We start from the raw sequence: 21,151 nt of genomic DNA on the forward strand, positions 1-21,151 counted from the left end.
AAAAGTAAAGGGGCTGGGTCCAGACTTATTCATACTTAGAGACATATTGAAAACAATGGGACTTAAGTTATTTGTGACTAACTTAAGCTCCATAGATTTCACCAGGCCTTCTCTATGTATGATTAAGTATGGATCCAATCCAGGGAAGGTGGAACAATGGGAGCTCTGGAATCGAGACTATAATAATTGTCATGGGTGGCCAGAGTTATCTGAGCACAGAGCTCCCCCTGATGATAACAATTGTAATGGCCAGTCCTTTTTCATGCACAGAGCTGCCCCACCTACAACAACTTTTAAGGGAGCAAGCTGATCCATTGCTTGTAGCACCCATTCATGTATATGTATGGACTGAATTGCACCGATCAAAATTAATGGGGGACCTTGAACACAGAAAAGCCTTGTGTGTATATATGAGCACACTTGAGACTTCTGGATAAGGACAAAAGCCTGTCATTTGTTTTCAGGCTTGCCAAGTCACTGACCCAAATCTACCTGTACATTCCCTCAAGCCTTTTTCACATGCATATGATTAAAAAGCAGGGAACCCTAAGGCTTTCCTCTTCCTTGTCATGTGCCCAAGAGACCACCATGAAACCACTTATGCATATGTAAACTCGTGAACTCCTTGTGAATAATGGTTCTAGGACTGGGGCCAGAAACATGTGTAGCATTTTATGCATACAGCATTTGCCCGTGCCTTCCTCAAACCCACAGCAGCCCATGAAAGGTTAATGATGTGATTCTACCATATTTCAGAGTACTGAAAAAGACAAAATGGGTCTGAACATGTTTGGGGGTTGGCTCATTTCTTGCTTTGCTTCATTGGAACTGGAGCACACCTTGGGCGGTAATTGCTATAGACCTGACAGGCTTGAAACCGCAGCTGAGATGGCATTAGTAGGGGCTCTGGGTCGAGCACTGGGGCATGAGTTATGTTTGTCTTGCAGTGAGTGTACAGCCAAAAGAAGAGACTCAGAAAAACATAAAATAAACAGTTTTCAATTCATTTTGCCCGAGGTAAAATGAATTGAAAACCATTCCTCACCATTCAGAGAGTGCAATGGCTGCCTTCACAGCCCTCTGCTTCTTCCTAACAGAGAGCTTCCCTGAACGTTGGACTCGTTGCCTTTTACTTGACAGCAAGGAGAACATTTGGAATTGGATACAATGGGAGCAGTTATAACGCTTTCTTTCGTCCTTCCCGTATGAATAAGAATATGCAGGCAACATCAGCCTATGAAGCCAGCTGATTTGACACGGCTGATACCGCTCCACAGAGAGGGAACCCACATCTTTTGCATTTTATCTCAAGTTACAAATATACACAAAGGGTGCTGAGAATGGGAACGCGGACAGCAAAGAGGAGGAGTGTCAAGAACGAAGGCCTGCTTTCTACCATGAGAATAAGCCAGGCTGTCATGTCTGAGGTAACCACCTGGAGCTGGTTGTTATCTAGCAGCTTCCCAGCCCTGTTGCTCAAGGCCAAGCTCAGGCTGTCTTAACTGGGAAGGAGATAACAGCTGTGTCTGGTGGGAAGCTCCTGCCTCTACTGAGGTGAGGGTGGTCTGCCCCGGGGCTGAGCTTTGATTGGTTACATGAAGACTGCCCTGAGTTGCTAGGGCCCGGCCTTAAATGGGGGACTGAGGAAGAGGTGGGTCATCTTCCTTTGACCTGATGGTTCTTGGATTTGCTGATGTCTGGAAACTATCCTGGAAGGCCCATGCTTTGGTATGTCTAGGACAGACTAGCTAGCTTTGTTATTTTGCTTGAGGGGTGCATATAAAAGGCTCTCAGTGTTCCTGGGTGTTCTGTCTGCTCTAATCCTCCTTGTAATTTTCTGTACAACCTACCACCTCTCCCCTTCCCTTCCCCAATTGTCCCTTTCCCTTCAGTAAACTTTTATCCAACTTAAAGTTGGTGTGGTGTGTTCAGCATAACTTCAGTGCTTATTTCAGTGCCTATTGGCCTGGGTAGAAGGCTACTGGGTTACTGTGGGGATTTGTGGCCAGGTTTGGCCTGTCCTACTTTCCAGGATTGTTAGGACTAGACTTAGCAATCCTTCACAAGGAGTAAAAAGGAGCGGGGAAAAGCAGTTCTTGGTGCCCTACGTCAGAAGAGGAAGCTCAGCTAAAGGCGCAAGTCACTGAACCTAAAGCAGGGGTATTGATCTTTCAGCCTGAGGGCCACTTTCTATTTTGGGGAACCTTTCGGGGGCTGGATTCAAGTGGTGAGTGGGGCAGAAGGCAAAAGGGGTGGGAACAAAGGCAAAAGGGAAGGGGCCAAAATACCAGCATATTGTAATTTAAAGCTCTTACTCCCAGAAACTACACTTCAGGAGAGGCATTTCATCCTTTTAGAATGGGGGAAAATGTACAAAAGCCAGGAAACTGCCAAATCATTGGTGGTTGAGGGAAAGGGGGTGAGGCATGGGAAAGGGGTTAAAGCCATCTGGGGAACCCCAGAGGGCCAGATTGGGACCCAGGAGGGCCAGATTTGGCCCCTGGGCCTGAGGTTCCCAGCTCCTGGCCTAAGCATTCTGAGACAGCAAAGGAGGAGCCATATTCCCTCCAGACTGAGAAGAAGGGTCAGAGAATGAAGCCAGCATCTATATGGAAGAAAAGCCAAGTCACACAGGGGAGACTCAACACTTAATCTTGTACACTTGTATATAATTTGGATCTGTAAAGACGTGCATGGAATGTACTCTACCTTAAAATGGAAAACAAACCCCTTGTGGAGGATGCAGTGGTCACTTTCTCTTCAGGTATATCCTGCTGAAGGAACAGATGTTCACCACTAGACATGGACATCAAGGAATTGCAACTGGTGTGACAATGGGCTTTTTCACACAGAGCTTTTATCCTGCTATTGAGATTGCTCACTCACGGAAGTTTGCAGGCCCTTTTCATGATGTTGTCAATCTCCAGGGCACATCCAGAGGTATTTCCCGGTTATTCCGTGTTAAGAAAAATGGAGAAAATGAGGTATCAAAATATATTGGATTGTTGCACTATTAAAACAGCCACTAGATGGCACAGTTTCACTGAGTTCTATGGACCCTTGAAAATTAAAAATTTCCCTTCTCAGCAATCACATGGTCGCCATCTGGGAACCCGCTGTAAACACAGAAAGGCTCCACAATGAGAGGACTACGGATTTTTTTGTTAATGTAAGGGCAGCCTATACCAAGCTCTGGACTGCCCACTCCTTCAGGGGCTCTAAAGGAGATTATGATGGACCCCTCTTCTTCCTCTAACTTCTCATCATCTGTTGATGACAAAGGCCCTTTCTATGATAGCTGTAATCCTGGTAGGAACAGAGGTGTCTGCAGATCAAAAAAATCCATGATGAAATAAATTAGCTGTTTGCTGTAAGCTTTATAAATGATTGCAGTAGAAAAGGCCTATCAACCATGACAGTTTCTTTACCCATATTTCACATGCTGGAAGTCCATTAGAAACCTCATGTGGTTATGTCAGGTTCTGTATTCCCTGTCCCACCTTCTGTGGGAGATGTTCTCTGGGCACATAAAGTCACACTGCACCATCTCTCCCTCCCTAATTTTTAAAGGCTCATTATCCATTTGTTTGTTGATTTATGGGGATATATGAGTTGCAATTCTATTGCAAGGACTTCTCAGTGCAATATGCAATACAATGGGTAGAATCCAACTAAAGTCCTACTTAAAGTAGACCCATTTAAATGAACAGGTCTTAAGTTAGTCATGACTAACTTAAGTCCCATTCATTTCAGTGGGTCTACTTTAAGTAGGACTTTAGTTGGATTCTATCTAATGCATTATATATAGTTTTCTTCTCTTTTTTTACATGAGCGTTACATGCAGTGTACAATGAACATCACAATGACACAGTTGATTCCTAATTTAAAGCCAACATAATGTATATTTCCAGTCACTGGTAATATAACATTTGTGGCACTGTGGTGTCACTCAGTTCAAATGCCCCTTATGCCATTTCTGGATTGTTCAGTGCAATCATAGATGATGGATAACCCTCAATGGAAAGGCAAGGAGGAAAAGAATGTAGTAGATGCTTAGTTAGAGAAGGCCTGGATATTTTTCTCCAACTATTCCAGTGCTGTAGAAGCTATTTTATATATAACATCTAGGAACATGGCTAGTTTTACATTGTCATTGGGGCCTAATTCCACTATAGTGGTGAATGAGTGTCTGGGCTAGTTCAGACTGCAGGTGGGAACATGCATAGATTGCATGTGACTGATGGTGTTTAATTTATTTTAACATTGGATTGTTTTTATTGTGTTTGCCAGGTGGGCCTAAAAAGCAGCATATAAATATTTATATTAAAATAACACCTGAATAGGGCTACAGAAGTAGGGCATATGAAAGCCAAACACAGTAGAACTAAACCACGCCAGGCAAATGTCAGAAGGGAAATGGGACTGTTCCACTACAGGCCTCGTAAAGATACTTGCAATATACTACAGTTCCCCAATCCATGCCCTTTCACTTGAACAGACGTGGGCAACACGTAGCCCACATGTGTCCCCCCTTCCATGCAGCCCCCGCTGCTGCCGCCACCACCACTGTCAAATTTATTGCAATAGTGGCAAATTTCCCCTGCCCCAGTGGTTTGACACACAAATTCAGTGGTGTGGCAGTAGCAAGAAGGTCTTATTTGGCTTTGAAACAAATTTAAATAGGTAGGTCCACATCCAGCAGCAAACCACTGATTTCTTTTCTGTTCTTGCTGCTGAACCACCAAATTTTGGCAGCAAATTTGGCAGTGCAGCAGCAGGGGCAAGGCGCAGCTCCCAGTGGGTTCTGGATGGCGAAACTGGCCCCTCCATTAGAATATCTGAAGAGATCCACCCGTGTACAACTGTACATGTGGGACTCTACAGACGTTATGTATGTATTTATTTAATTTGGACCCCCGCCTCTCCACCACAAAATAAAAATAAATATTGGTGCTTATGATAGCTAAAGGTAGTAAAATAAAGATTAAAATAAACTTAGTTAAAATAATCATAACAACAAATGGATTAAAATCACTATTAAAAACAAAACAAAAACAGACATTCTAATGAATGTTTGTAGGCCACTGGTAGAGCCATTGCTGCTGAGGGGCCTTACCACCTCTCCATGTACATATTTCATTATCGTCAAATTGAACAAGTAAACAGGAGCTTGGAAAAAGAGTCTCATGTGAGTTCACCCCTGCAGTCTGAAGTGTTACAGCCCTTACTGCCTCAAGCGGGAATGGGACTTCACAGTAATAGAGTAGACAACATATTGGGCCAGGTTTAAGGGTTTGCTACTAGTGTATAAGGCCCTAAACAACTTGGGACCAGGATATTGGAGAGAGCACCTTCCGCCTTATCAACCTGCCTGGTCGCTGATGTCAACAGACGGGATGTTCCTGGTGGTTCTGCTAGTCCATGGGGTCACAAAGAGTTGGACACAACTGAACAACAACAACAACAGCCTGGTTGGAGAAGAGCCTTCAGTGTGGTGGCTCCCCTTCTGTAGAACTCCCTGCCTTTGGAGGTCAGGTAGGCACCAACCAACATTGTATTGTTTTTGGCGCTTGCTGACGACATAGTTATTTCAACAAGCTTTCCTCAATTGACCAGCCACAGTTTTTACTGGTACTGTTTTTTTGTTTTGTTTTTAACAACCCTTTTAATATGGTGCTTCATTCTTTTTATCTTTTATTGTTCACCACTCCAGAATCTGTTTAGATGTGGAACGGTATATCGTAAATAAATAATCAATAATCTGTGCTACAGAGAACTTTGCAGGAACGGGTAGTCTGTGATAATGGCGCTATGCAGGTCAAACTAGATGTGATGAAGGAAGACGTCCATTATCCATATCTCCTGTGGTGTTGTTGTTAAATAATAATAAAAATAATGGGCAGCCCCATCTGCCTGAGTTGAATATCAGAGATGGGGTGGGAGAAAGGGTGTTTAACCCTTTCCTCCTGCACCATTACCCTGACCTAAATTCCCCCCCCCCCCCGGAAACTGCTATTAGCAGTGAGAACTACTCTGAAGAAAACAGCCAGTAAAAGCTGAGCTTTGTACACACTTCCCTCCTGCTCATATATATCCTTTCTTTGTATCATGGCCTTAGACACAGAGCTTGCTTCCATTTCACTTGCATGATACAAATTACCTCATAACCTGTATTTTATGTCTTCTTTACTAGCGGAGGAGTCCAGCTTTGCATAGGTTGGAATAGCCTTTTGTTTCATACAGCAAAGCCTTCAAGCAAACCTACACAGCTATCAATGTTGAACACAATGTGCTTGCCCTGTCTTGAGTCAAGGCACGCCTGCTGGTACCCCCAGGCATGGCCCCTGCCGTGGTTCACCTATAGCTCCCTGTGGGAGGAGCCTGTCCAGTCCATTCCCCACAGCAGACGACAGGGGGCAGGGGGGTATCTCTGTCCCCTCGGCATACTAATCTCCCCTGGCTTCCACCTGTGTGGACTGCAAAGCTAGGTGCTGGTCAGGGAAGTCTGCCCCTGGTGGCTGAAGATGTCATTGCAGGTTTCAACCACACTGACACATTTAAATGAATGAATGCACTTTAAGAACAAAATAACCCCGAGGTGGACACCCCTAGGCATTTTACAGTAAGAACCATTAAAAAGCACTACAGGGAAGCATCACTGCATGTCTGGTCATGTGATGCAGAGCCCATCTTTTATGGTTAAATGAGTAAGACACAAAACCAGATGATTACTACAGAAGAGTTTAATCAGCATGTTCCCGAAAAAGTGATTTCAGCCCTGTGGCTACAACGCTAACACTGGCACCCTATTCTTTGAGTGTATGTACGATAGTGTATGACGCAAAAACCCCATGAATGGGTGGGACCAAATAATCCTGTACCTTTGGGATGGGGTGGAATAGCAAGAGATATAAATAAATACATCATTATTCTATTTGAAGAGGCATTAACCCAGATCAGACATTCAAAGCCATTGCTGGATAGAGGACAAACGTGTGAAATGCAAATGTAATTAACAACTGGATGACTGTCTCATCTTATGACCATGGTCAGGGACAGCGCACAATTGCCCCAGTACAACTAAGCATACACTTAAATAGATGTGAGGCTTATGACTCAGAAGGGATTGGCTAGGGTAAAAGAGCATGGTGAGCACTGGATAATTGCAAAACTACTGGAATGATGCAAGAACATTGTCAAAGCAAATTTGTTGAATTTAGTTTGGAAACTGAGGAAGGGAGGGGTTCCACTCTATTGCAAACTACCGATAGGAATTTCCACTCTGATTTAAACACAAAAATATGTTCTCTTTGATCAAAATTGGCTTCAGACTTCTTGGATGGTGAAAATGTGAGCTTGTATAAAAACTGAAAGTGGCTGAGGATCCCAAATATGACTCTAATATAGGTTTTCAAAGTATCTGCAGGTATCTTCCATCACCCAACCCCCAGGGCTGATTCACACATATGTGCACATCACTTGATATTGCATCATCACCTGATGTCTTGTTGCTCAGGTCTAGTCTATGCATGCAGCAGAATGAGACGGGTATGAGATGGTAGAATGGACTGCACCACCTCAGAGTACAAGTGCAGAAAGAGTGAAGATTGAGACAATACCATTTTTGAATGCTCTCCTGCATAAGAATAAAAACCTCAGTGCATTGCAAGGGGTGTACTGAATAGATGGACGAGTCCGTCAATTTCAGTTTCTCTCAGTATCTCATTTTTCCAGTCTTAAGTTCAGTTCATCTTGAACTTTGAGAATTTCTCAGTCTTAAGTTTGGTTTGTCCTGAATGTCAAGAATTTTTAAAATGTTTTTATGAACATTCAGAATAGTTTTTGTACATAGTTCTCCCAATTCCTACATTTTTGTATGCATTTTTGCCTAATATAAACAATTTTTGCAAGCAATTTTCCTATTATAATGCATGTTACTTTCTGTAATATATACATTTTTGATTGGAGAACTCCTTTGCAAAGTTTGGGGGAGTGTGACTTTGGTAGGATAACTGAGTTTCAGTTCTCACCCTAGTACTGAGTAGAACTTTTCTCGGGACGCGGGGGGGGGGGGGATCTCCATGACAGCAGGAGGAGAAGCAAATAGAGGATTACCCGGATTTTTCAGGGAATCAGCTTTGATCCGCACAGGGCTTCACAAATAAGTGCCCCGTACTATTCTAAGTCGCTTCACAGTAACATACTTCCAGGTGGGATGGGGGGTTTGGAGTGAATGTCATCAGACCGGCAGGGGCTGATCAACCAATGCGAGAGGCTCCCCACCATTCTTCCTTACAGCTAAGCAAACATTAGAGAAACACAGCTGCAGCCTTCTCCCTCCCCTGAAGCTCCCGATGCTGTGAAGGAGCAAAGCTGCAAATTAATTACTTCGGAGAAGCAAGGAAGCAGACATCAAAGACACACACCGACATAGCTTTAAGGCTCCTAAATGCATTATTTCGATTCATGGGAATCTCAGTAACTTCAGGAGTACACATTTTGGGAACAAGCCTCATGATTGACCACAATGGGAGTTACTTCTGAGTAGACACACATATGTTTGTGCTGGGAAAGACAGGGACAGGAAACGCCCCTTGACCAGGGTCACGGTGAGAGGCACAGTGCTGGGCAGGGCTAGCATCCCCAAAGTAAATATGGGGGTTGGGGCACACAACAAGTATAGCACGGAGAACCTGACTTAAGGAAAAAGATTAGATCTTAAGTAGTCTCAGGAAATCCAGTTTTTCTGTGAAAAGCTCCAGGGTGGCTGTGGGATGACAGCCCGCATGTGCCCTGAACAACCTCCAAACGCAGCCAGCTTGCAGCAAATTGCCCATGGAGACACCCCCCAGGATGCACCAGGGTGTTGTTTTTGCTTGTATGGAGATTTTTATGAAGTTGGGGAAGCATCCCAAAATGGCACCCCTACAAGCAATCTGAAGTGGCGCAGGCCACTCCCATCCCCCCCACCTCAACACGCCACCAGCAGTTTACAGTTAAAATGCGCTCAAAAATACAATTCTTTATCATAGAGATACATGGTGGGCACATAGGGTCTTCTGGCTCCTAATGACACAGCCCAGATTCCAGGCTCTTCCCACCAAAGCATCCCTTCCCCAACCTGATACCCTCCTGAAGTTTTGGACTTCAACTCCCAGCAGCCCTAGCCAGCATAGCCAATAGTCAGGAATGCTGGGAGTTGTAGACCAAAGACCACAAGGTTGGGGAAGGCTGCTCCAGAGAAAGGGGTCAAAAGGAGCTGCTGAAGGACTGAGGGACCAGCTGGTGGTAAAGATGCCAGCGCACACGAACAGCCCCTCTGTTGGTCTGCAGGATCTCTTGGCTATTCCACAGGCACATATCATGCTGAACTGCATGACTGACATTTATTATTTATTTATTGTTACCATTTATATACCACCTTATCTGGCTAAAAAGCCATCAAGGCAGTGTACAACAATGTAAAACAATACACCTTAGGACAATGAAAATGAGAACACCGAAAACATTAAAACCAAATGTTTTAAAAGGCTACATTGAAAAGATGCACCCTTTCACCCTTTCTAAAGGCCAAGGGCCCAATCGTTGTTCTTGAGAGAGCGCTTTCCACAGCTTGGGAGCAACACAGGAGAAAGCCCGTTCACACATGCCTGACAAACGGGCTTCAGTGTATAATGGCACCCACAGAGGGCCTCTCCTGCAGATTGTAATACCTGGGCAGTTTGATAATGAGACAGGCAGTGCCTTAGATAGCCAGGTCCTAAGCAGTTTAGGACTTTAAAGGTTAAAACCAACACCTTGAATGGAGGCTGGAAAGCAACTGGCAACCAGTGCCGGTCTTTCAAGATAGGTGTAATATAATCCCGATATCATGCACCAGTTAGCAGCCTAGCTGCTGCATTTTGCACCAACTGAATCTTCCAGACACTCTTTAAGGGTAGCCCCACATAAAGCACATTGCAGTAGTCTAAATGTGATGTAACATGCATGTGTGAATTCACCCAGACTGGCTATACCAATGCCTGTGATGGGATATTTCAGCCTCAGTGCTGTAGTGAACCATGATTTTATGTTGACATTACATTGGCATCCATTCATTTCACTTACTCCTCTCTCTTCCTTTGAAAAGCATAGAGCAGTATACATCATATAGTTCTCAGGTGGTCTCCCATCCAGGCGGCTTAAAGGGCCAAACCAGCTTGGCTCCAGCAGCAGGACTGTATCATCATCATCATGCGTGCCTCCGGAATGTACTCTGAGCCAAAAACTCTGTCATTTAAGGCAGATACACTATTGCAAAATACTTGCGCTTAAGTGCTCCCACCACTACTCCCTTTCAAAAAGTTACATGGCCATGTACATTTTAAAACAAAAAAAAGTGGAAATGAGGAACAAAGATATTCATATTTCAAGCCACTGGTTTTGCCCAAATCCCCATGAAAGAGACATGAACAGGGCCATGCACACTAGCATTTAACCATGCTCCCCCAGAATCAGCTAGGCCAAGCCTGTAGTCTTCTCCAACCTGGTGCCCTCCAAATATGTTGGGCTACAACTCCCACCATCTCCAGTAAGCATGGCTAGGGAGGATGGGAGTTGTAGTCCAACACATCTGGAGAGCAGGTTGGGGAAGACTGATGTATAGGCCTGCAGCAGCACCACACAGCTCTGCTCTAGAGAGGGATGGAACTACTCCTTGAGATAAGGCCACAGGGTAAGACACCAGTGACTCAGACCAGTGACCATAAGAAAAGAAAGCTGGAATACAACTGAGACAGCAAATGACATTTGTTTTGTCTGAACATGCGTTTTATGGCACTGCTGATGTCTTTGTGATTTTGCCTTGTTGTATCTCTGTGTGCTTTTAATTGCGTTGATGCGTTTGTTCTTTGTTTTGTTGTTTAGTTGTTGTTGTTCAGTCGTTCAGTCGTGTCCGACTCTTCGTGACCCCATGGCCCATAGTACGCCAGGCCTTCCTGTCCTCCACTCTCTCCCGGAGAGTGCTCAAGATCATATTTATTGCATTGGTGATGCTATCTAGCCATCTCATCCTCTGCCGTCCCCTTCTACTTTTGCCCTCAGTCTTTCCCAGCATCAGGGTCTTTTCCAGTGACTTTTCTCTTCGCATTAGGTGGCCAAAATATTTGAGCTTCAGTTTCAGTATCTGTCCTTCCAATGAGCAGTCACGGTTGATTTCCTTTAGGACTGACTGATATGACCTCCTTGCAGTCCAGGGGACTCGTAAGAGTCTTCTCCAGCACCACAGTTCGAAAGCATCAATTCTTCGGCGCTCAGCCTTCCTTATAGTCCAGCTCTCACAGCCATACATTACTACGGGGAAAACCATAACTTTGATTAGACGGACCTTTGTCAGCAAGGTGATGTCTCTGCTTCTTACTATGCTGTCTAGGTTTGCCATAGCTTTCCTCCCAAGGAGCATGCGTCTTTTAATTTCATGGCTACAGTCACCGTCTCAGTGATCTTGGAGCCCAAGAAAATAAAATCTGTCACTGCTTCCATTTCTTCCCCTTCCATATGCCAGGAAATGATGGGGCCAGATGCCATGATCTTAGTTTTTTTAATGTTGAGTTTCAAACCAGCTTTTGCACTCTCCTCTTTCACCCTCAACAAGAGGCTCTTTAGATCCTCTTTGCTTTCTGCCATTAGGGTGGTATCGTCTGCGTATCTGAGGTTGTGGATAATTCTCCCGGCAATCTTAATTCCGACCTGTGATTCATCCAACCCGGCGTTTCTCATGATGTACTCTGCATATAAATTAAATAAGCAGGGTGACAATATGCAGCCTTGTCGTACTCCTTTCCCAATTTTGAACCACTCGGTTGTTCCATGTCTGGTTCTTACTGTTGCTTCTTGACCCTCGTACAGGTTTCTCAGGAGACAGGTAAGGTGGTCTGGTACTCCCATCTCTTTAAGACTTTGCCACAGTTTGTTGTGATCCACACAATCAAAGGCTTTAGCGTAGTTAATGAAGCAGAAATATATGTTTTTCTGGAATTCTCTTGCTTTCTCCATGATCCAGCGAATGTTGGCGATTTGATCTCTAGTTCCTCTGCCTCTTCGAAACCCAGCTTGTACTTCCGGTAGTTCTCGGTTCACATACTGCTGAAGCCTAGCTTGTAGGATTTTGAGCATAACTTTGCTGGCATGTGAAATGAGCGCAATTGTACGGTAGTTTGAACACTCTTTGGCATTGCCCTTCTTTGGAATTGGAATGTAAACTGACCTTTTCCAGTCTTGTGGCCACTGTTGAGTGTTCCAAATTTGTTGGCATATTGAGTGCAGCACTTTAACAGCATCATCTTTTAGGATTTTAAATAACTCAGCTGGAATACTGTCATCTCCGCTAGCTTTGTTGTTACTAATGCTTCCTAAGGCCCACTTGACTTCACTCTCAAGGATGTCCGGCTCAAGTTCAGTGACCACACTATCATGGCTATCAGGGACATTAAGATCTTTCCTGTATAGTTCTTCTGTGTATTCTTTCCACCTCTTCTTAATCTCATCTGCTTCTGTTATGTCCCTGCCTTCTTTGTCCTTTATCATGCCCGTCTTTGCACAAAACACTCCCTTGAGATCTCTGATTTTCTTGAAAAGATCTCTAGTCTTTCCCATTCTGTTGTTTTCCTCGATTTCTTTGCCTTGTTCATTTAAGAAGGCCTTCTTGTCTCTCCTTGCTATTCTCTGGAACTCTGCATTCAGTTGGGTATATCTTCCCCTTTCTCCCTTGCTTTTCGCTTCCCTTCTTTCCTCAGCTACTTGTAAAGCCTCCTCAGACAGCCACTTTGCTTTCTTGCATTTCTTTTTCTTTGGGATGGATTTCGTTGCTGCCTCCTGAACAATGTTATGGACCTCCGTCCATAGTTCCTCAGGCACTCTGTCTATCAGGTCTAATCCCTTAAATCTATTTGTCACCTCCACTGTATATTCATAAGGGATATGATTTAGGTCATACCTGAATGGTTTAGTGTTTTTCCCTACGTTCTTCAATTTAAGCTGAAATTTTGCAGTAAGAAGCTCATGATATGAGCAACAGTCAGCTCCAAGTCTTGTTTTTACTGACTGTATAGAGCTTCTCCATCTTTGGCTGCAAAGTACATAATCCATCTGATTTCGATATTGACCATCTGGTGATGTCCATGTGTAGAGTCGCCTCTTGTGCTGTTGGAAAAGAGTGTTTGCTATGATCAGCGTGTTCTCTTGGCAAAACTCTATTAGCCTTTGTCCTGCTTCATTTTGTACACCAAGGCCATGTTTGCCTGTTATCCCGGTTATTTCTTGACTACCTGCTTTGGCATTCCAATCCCCTATGATGAAAAGGACATCTTCTTTTGGTGTTAGTTCTAGAAGGTGTTGTAGGTCTTCATAGAACCGATCAACCTCAGCTTCTTCAGCCTCAGTGGTTGGGGCATAGACTTGAATTACTGTGATGTTGAATGGTTTGCCTTGGATTCATACTGAGATCATTCTATCGTTTTTGAGATTGTACCCCAGTACTGCTTTTCCCACCCTTTTATTGACTATGAGTGCTACTCCATTTCTTCTAAGGGATTCTTGTCCACAGTCTTGGATTCTTGGAACAAGGATAGCTGTTTTGGCAGTTGGCCTCGGTACACCACCACATTGAAGTTGAAAGGAAACACACCCAGATGGGAGCGAAGTTGGGACTTTCAGCTGTAATTCAAGGGGTTTGACAAAAATGGGGCACTACCCATTTAGAAGTACAGCCAGTGGCATACACACACACCCATCGTTGGTGGCTCATAAGTAATGGAACAAACCAACATCATTTCAAATTTAAGGATCGCCTTTAGTACCTGGATGAAAATCCTTTGCAGTCAATGACTGCCTGAAGTCTGGAACCCATGGACATGACCAAATGCTGAGTTTCCTCCCTCAAGATGCTGTGCCAGGCCTTTACTGCAGCTGCCTTCAGCTGCTGCTTGCTTTTGGGTCTTTCTGCCTTCAGCCTTGTCTTCAGTAAGTGAAAAGCATGCTCTGTTGGGTGGAGATCAGGTGACTGACTTGGCCATTGAAGAACAGCCCACTTCTTTGCCTTCAGAAACTCTTGGGTAGCTTTTGCTGTATGTTTTGGGTCATTATCCACCATCTGCAATATGAAGGGGCGTCCTATCAGTTTGGCAGCATTCGGCTGAATCTGAGCAGAAAGTATAGCCCTACACACTTCAGAATTCATCCTGCTGCCTTTATCAGCAGTCAGGTTGATGATAAATAAACACTCAATAAACACCAGTGAGCCGGTTCCATTGGCAGCCATACATGCCCATGCCATAACACTGCCTCCACCATGTTTGACAGATGATGTGGTATGCTTTGGATCATGAGCTGTTCCTTTCCTTCTCCATACTTTTCTCTTCCCATCATTCTGGTACAAGTTAATCTTGGTTTCATCAGGCCAAAGAATCTTATTCCAGAACTGGGCAGGCTTTTTTAGGTGTTTGCTGGCAAAGGCTAATCTGGTCTTTCTGTTCTTGAGTGTTACCAGTGGTTTGCACCTTGTTGTGAACCCTCTGTATTTACATTCATAAAGCCGTCTCTTGACTGTAGATGTTGACGATGACATGCCCACCACCTCAAGAGAGTTCTTGGCCTGGCTTGATGTTGTGAAAGGGTTCCTCTTCACCATGAGCAGAATTCTGCGGTCATCCACTTTAGTTGTCTTCCGTGGTCTTCCAGGCCTTTTGCTGTTGCTGAGCTTTCCAGTTAATTCCTTCTTTTTCAGGATGTTCCAAACTGTTATATTGGCCACTCGCACTGTTTTTGCTATCTCTCTAATGGGTTTATGTTGTTTCCTCAGCCTAATGATGGCCTCCTTCACTTGCATGGACACCTCTTTGGACCTCATGTTGGGAGTCCCAGTGAACAGCTACCAAATGCAAATGTAACACCCAGAACCACCTCCAGGCCTTTAATCTGCTTGATTGGTCATGGGGTACCCAGGAAACAGGCCACACCTGGCCATGCAGCTGCTTGTCAGCCATTTGTTCCATTACTTATGAGCCACCAACGATGGGTGTGTGTGTATGCCACTGGCTGTACTTCCTGAATGGGTAGTGCCCCACTTTTGTCACACCTCTTGAATTACAGCTGAAAGTCCTGACTTCGCGCCCATCTGGGTGTGTTTCCTTTCAACTTCAATGTGGTGGTGTACAGAGGCCAACTGCCAAAACAGCTATCCTTGTTCCAATATTTCTGGCCCTGACTGTATAACGGTCACCTGAATTAAATTCGCCCATGCTTGTCCATTTTAGTTCGCTGATTCCCAAGATGTCGATGTTCAATCTTGCCATCTCATGTTTGACCACCTCCACCTTACCTTGATTCATTGATCTTACATTCCAGGTTCCTAAACAATATTGTTATTTACAGCATCGGACTTTCTTTTCACCACCAGACACATCCACAACTGAGCGTCCTTTCGGCTTTGGCCCAGCGTTTCACTCTTTCTGGCGCTACTTGGAAATTCCCTCTGCTCTTCCCCAGTAGTATATTGGACACCTTCCGACCTGAGGGGCTCATCTTCCGGTGTCATATCTTTTAGCCTTGTGATACGTTCCATGGGGTTTTCTTGGCAGGAATACTGGAGTGGATTGCCATTTCCTTCTCCAGTGGACCACATTTTGTCAGAACTCTCTGCCATGACCTGTCTGTCTTGGGTGGCCCTGCACGGCATAGCTTATGGCTTCACTGAGTTACGCAAGCCCCTTCGCCACAACAAGGCAGTGATCCATGAAGGGGTTTGTTGTTTACCGTATATTTTATTATGATTTGGGGGGAGTTGTAAGCTGTTCGGAGGACCCTATTTGGGTGGGTGATGCAGGGTTCAAGTCATTTTAACCATTTAAAAAATAAGAAAATAAATAAAAACAACCCCAGTTGTAAACACACCGATGTAGATAGCAGCTCCATTTGTCAAGCCCTTTGCCCCAGCACATGGCTACAAACATAGGGTTATATTCCATGCTAGTGCTACTTAGAGTAGACCCATTGAAATGAAAGGGATTTAAGTTAGACTAACATTGGATACAACCCATAATAAAATAACAAGGAATAAAACCCCTACCTGTTACTGGTCTCTTTCAGCTTACTTTTCACTGTGCAAGAGGGAAAATGAAGGGGACCATGGGAATCGGGAATGGGGGAGAGGTCTTTTGCCCTGAACCCCCCCCCCCAACCCCCCAACGAACCCGGCAGGAGTTCTGAATTCATTTTATTGGAGGAGAGGGAGTAGATGAAGGGAATAGGATTTATAGTACCAGACCTGTTTGGAGATCACCACCGTAGGCTGCAACCCATGAAATTATTTACATTAATGTGGATGCGCCTGATCTTGTCTGATATCAGAAGCTAAGCAGGGTCAGCCCTGGTTGGTATTTGGATGGGAGACCGCCTGGGAATCAGTCTTCCTGCATTGAGCAGGGGGTTGGACTCGATGGTCTTGAGGGCCCCTTCCAACCCTATGATTCTGTCTTTCTCTTATCTTGATGTGAAGACAGCTATGTTGGCATGTTGCTTGGTCCTCAAATTAGAGCAGCCGCATGTCCTCTTTTACAGAGGACAGTCCTTTCTTTGAAGGGCAGTCAGAGGACAGTCCTCCATTTGAAGGTATCCTTTAGCTGAAGGGCTGCCCAGTCCAAGTTCTCTTGAAAGAAAAAACCATCAGAAGGGAGAGCAGGGTCCTCAAAGTTGCCCATCAGCAGTTAGATACAAATTTAGAAACAATTACAATAATTTAAATATTCAGCCAGTCAATTTTATTGCCTATAATCATAGGTTCTTAAGAGACAGTAACAAAAAAATAAAATTGAAAAATGCAATCGTCAGTTCATTATGTGCACAGCTTACAACCACAGTTAAAGGACCTTTGCTCTAATCTTTTTAGCGACCACAGCAAAGCTACTTGACTAGTTACATAAAGACCTGTATCTACAAGTAGCTGACACATTTGCTCAGCTAAAGGTCTATAAGGATTTCAATAGTAATACAATGCATCTCACCTTAGTGGGGGAGACTGTGGCCAGGTCACCCATGTGCCTTGCTCAGTCTGGAGTCCAGGTGCTGATGTCACCTTCAAGGCCCAGCTCTTCCTTCTGGTGGTTCTTTTCTTTTAAAATGGACCTTTTAGGAACAGAAGTACTGCTTTGGAATCCAAAATGTTGTATCTAATGTTAGTCTAACTTAAGTCCCATTTATTTCAATGGGTCAGCTCTAAGTAGGACTAACATTGCATATAGCAAAGAAGGCCCTTAGAACATACTGGGCTGAACAGAACCCGCCGTCTTGAAATCAACAACTGGAAACCCCACTTGTGTCAAAAGCCAGACAGTTCAGTGAGGCCTAGTTGAGAATGCAAATGCAGATATGTAGGAGCCTTCTTCTGCAGGCAGATCTGCCTTACTGGATTCAGGGCACATACCTCTCCTACACTGCCTAGCTTTGTTCCCCTTATCTGCATTTCATGTTCTTTGCACTACCGTGAACATCCTGTTTTCTTTCTTGTCTTTGTACAATGACTAATCCAGCATCTGCTGGAGTTTCCAGCTGCTACGTTATTACAATTAATCTTTGAGTTCAGATATTAACTCTGTTAGCATAAAATCGGTAATACCAACGACAATAGCAGCAACGTACTTTGGCTTTTGACATTTGAGAGCTTTGAGCCTGACCTGAAGACTATCCAGGCACAGAAGATGTAGGGCAGAGAAATGGGTGAGGATATTTAGGCATAGGCAGATTCGACATGGCCATGTGGAGTGGTGCAGCTAGGTAAAATTGGACCCTGAACATAGGTTGCAATTGTATGCATGGGGAAGGCAGGGAGTTGTTGGACTTTTTTGGTCTAAAAGGCATAGGATTGCACCCTTAATGGTCTTATAGGGAGTGGGGCTTTAGATGGCCATGTGCATTACTTCAGTCGTGAAGCACATAATTAACATTTCTCTTCTCCCCATTCCATGCTTCAAAGCCAATTCTTCATTCTTCATGCATTAGAGCAAGGGTGCAGAACCTCTTTCACCTTGAGGGCCACATTCCATTTCAGAGAAGCTCTCGGGGGGCCCATTCCAGTGAACCGATGGCAAAGGGGGTGGGGACAAACTACCAAAAATACCAGCATATTTTCGCTTAAAGCTCTCACTGCCAGTAACTAAGCTTTGGGAGAGACATTTCAACCTTTTATAAGGGGGGGGGGGTGCACAAAAGCTGGGAAAACACCAAACAATCAGTAGTTGGGGGAAAGTGGGTGAGGCTAAGGGAAAGGGGCGTAGCCATCTGGGGAACCCCAGATGGCTGGATTGGGACCCCCGCAGGGCCAGATTTGACCCCTGGGCTGGCGGTTATGCATCCCTGCATTAGAGCAAAACAAATCTAACCAACCAAAAATCCGTTTGTCAACCCTGATTTTAAAAGTAATAATACTCAGAGCATATGAATTCGGATATTATAAACTCACTGAGATTATAGACTAAAATGGTGTTCAGTTCTGATGCTAAACACATTGAACTGGGAATAAGCAATGTTTTGTTGTAGAAAACGATACTATATTTTTAGAGTAAAAATAGTACAGTGAGCATCTGTAACTATGTTCATGCTCAGCCAGCTGGCCCCTGTCTACAGAATGTTTTTGAAAATAAGAAGGAAGAAAGGATTTTGTGGCAACCAGCATCAGCTCTGGTGGGTCCTGGCATCCCCATACGGGCCTAGGCGCTGCCCAGGGGGGCCACTTATGATTTGCCAAAAAAGAGGGAATGCATCACCAAAAAAAATAAGGCAAAAGAGGATGTTGATTACCATATGATTTGCATGTGCTAATTATATGTGTAGGTGCAAATTTAGAAATAATCATTAGAACTTAATAGAAATATGGTAAATCTCACCATAGTGTGGAAGACTGTGACCAGGTGACCTGTTCGCCCTGCTGTCCACATGCCAACTCTTGATAACCAACAGTTCTTATGGTGCTTTATCTTTACATTTGACTTGGACAGGATAGCCCTTCAAACAGAGGACACCTTCAAATATAGGAGAGTCCTCTGGCAGCCCTTCAAACAAAGGACTGTCCTCCAGAAAAGGCCACATGGTCACCCTAGAACACCTGCTTGCCACAGCCCCCATCACATGGCACTTTCTGGGAGTCATTCGGAGATCTCCTGGACTGTGTAGCCCTATATCCAGCCCTGGCTGCACAACTGCCTACAAGGCCGGCCCTAACATTAGGCAGGGTGAAGCAGTCGCCTCAGGCAGCAGATGCTGGGAAGTGGCTGCAAGGTGCTGGAGGAAAGACCATGCAGCCTGTTCTAGGCCTGCTGCTACCAAATGCGGTAGAGGCTGCTGCCTCACCATCAGTGGTGAAGGCAGATTAATCTGCTGGTCCATTTGGCTTTTGTAGGTGGAATGGGAGGGGGTGCCATCTTGTTCTTTGCCTCAGGCAGCAAAATGTCTTGGGCTGGCCCTGACTGCCCATATGAAGGCTCCTAGTGGACTAGGAAGGAAGAGGGCGCAGCGCATCTCTGGTACTACTGGAAAGACTGTTGATTACCGCAGCCATCACCATCAGACAACACCATTGCACAACACCATTGCTCAAAGTAGATACTATCCTCTATCCCTTCATCTCTGCAAAAAACTATACTATCCCATTTGTTAAAAGTGATCATGTATGCCTTCCTTCTTGGCAGCAGAAGGCTGATTTCAGCATTGCTTAAGAGTTGCTGTTTCCCAATTCCCATTCGGTAGTTTAATCCGTACATTTGAGTTCCCTGTGGTGTTAAAAGAAGAAACGAACTTCATCAGTGCTCAAGAAATGTCCTCTCAGGGTGCCATTCTCTCAGTGGTCTTCTTGCATTCATTTATGCCCACATCTTTTTAATTAAAAAAAAAACCCTAAGTGCAATGTTGTATCAGTTCACAGATAAGCCGTGTTGCATTCAATTTTGGACTCACTCCAAGATAAGTGAATGCAGGGTTGCAGCCCAACAAGCATAAGAAATGAACTCATTATATTCCTAAAAGGTTCTGAGTTCTGTGGTGGGTTTCATACATCCTATTTATGACCCAGTCCCAACTAACACATGAGAGTGGCACTGCCGCATTTCCATATGTCAGCCCCATTCATTTGAAAAGGGATTTGTTTCTAGGTTAGAAGAACAGAGCCACTGACTCGCCCAGAAACTGAAGTGACATGCTGGACTCAGAAGCCCAGTGAGTGACTTGAGATCAGATGGTACCTCAGTATTGTTGAAGTTAAGCTGGTGTGTGGGCTTAATCAATGCCTGCTGGACTGGAGAACATTGAGAGCCCAATGTAAACTGTCATGAGCTTTATGAAGAAGAGCAAGGTGTAGTATACATAATACATATTCTCCCTACATTCTATATTCTCAGAATCTGGATCATGAAGGAGTTCAAATGTTAATTCCTTCTAAGGTGTTAAAAAAGCATGTATTGGTTCTAGGATATATTGTGGTAAGTCTTTTATACATATCTTCCAGCTGTGCCTATTTAATAAGTACAGCACCCATTTCCTTCCCGCTGTGTGCACAGGAGGGTGGTTAGAACATTTTGTTATAGGGTGGCATATAAATAAATAAAGCATTAGGAAAATGGAAGCAGACAAATGGATAACAAATAGCACAAAAATAGCACAAACACAGAAGGGTTGGAGCCAGACTTAGTCATACTTAGAGTAGAACTAGTGAAATAACAGAGACTTAAGTTAGTCATAACTTAACTTAGGGCATCTCTACACCAGCCTAAAATCCTGCATTTAAAACAGGGCTTTCTGCTTCCGTTTTAAATGCAGGATCACAATGACGCCCTTTTTCACCTGCTTCCTTCCCCCACTCCCCCTTTCCCCCTCCTTCTCCCTGTATATGAGTCTTCCATTATCTTCCATTGATCTTGCTCCTCTTCTTGCCACATTTACTCTTTTCATGGAGGGAACTCAAGCAGAACACAACGGGGTAATTTGATAGCTCATTATCTGCAATCTATTTAAAAATGGAACAAAGGGCATTTAGTGCAGGAGTCGCCTTGGAGGTTCACGACGTCGTGTAAAGAACCTGCAAACATCTGTGAAAGAGCAATCTCAATTGCAGGATAAAAGCTCCATGTGA

Source organism: Heloderma suspectum, chromosome 1 (assembly GCF_057233095.1).
Source record: "Heloderma suspectum isolate Gila_16-S chromosome 1, 16-S_ref, whole genome shotgun sequence".
Lineage (NCBI taxonomy): Eukaryota > Metazoa > Chordata > Lepidosauria > Squamata > Helodermatidae > Heloderma > Heloderma suspectum.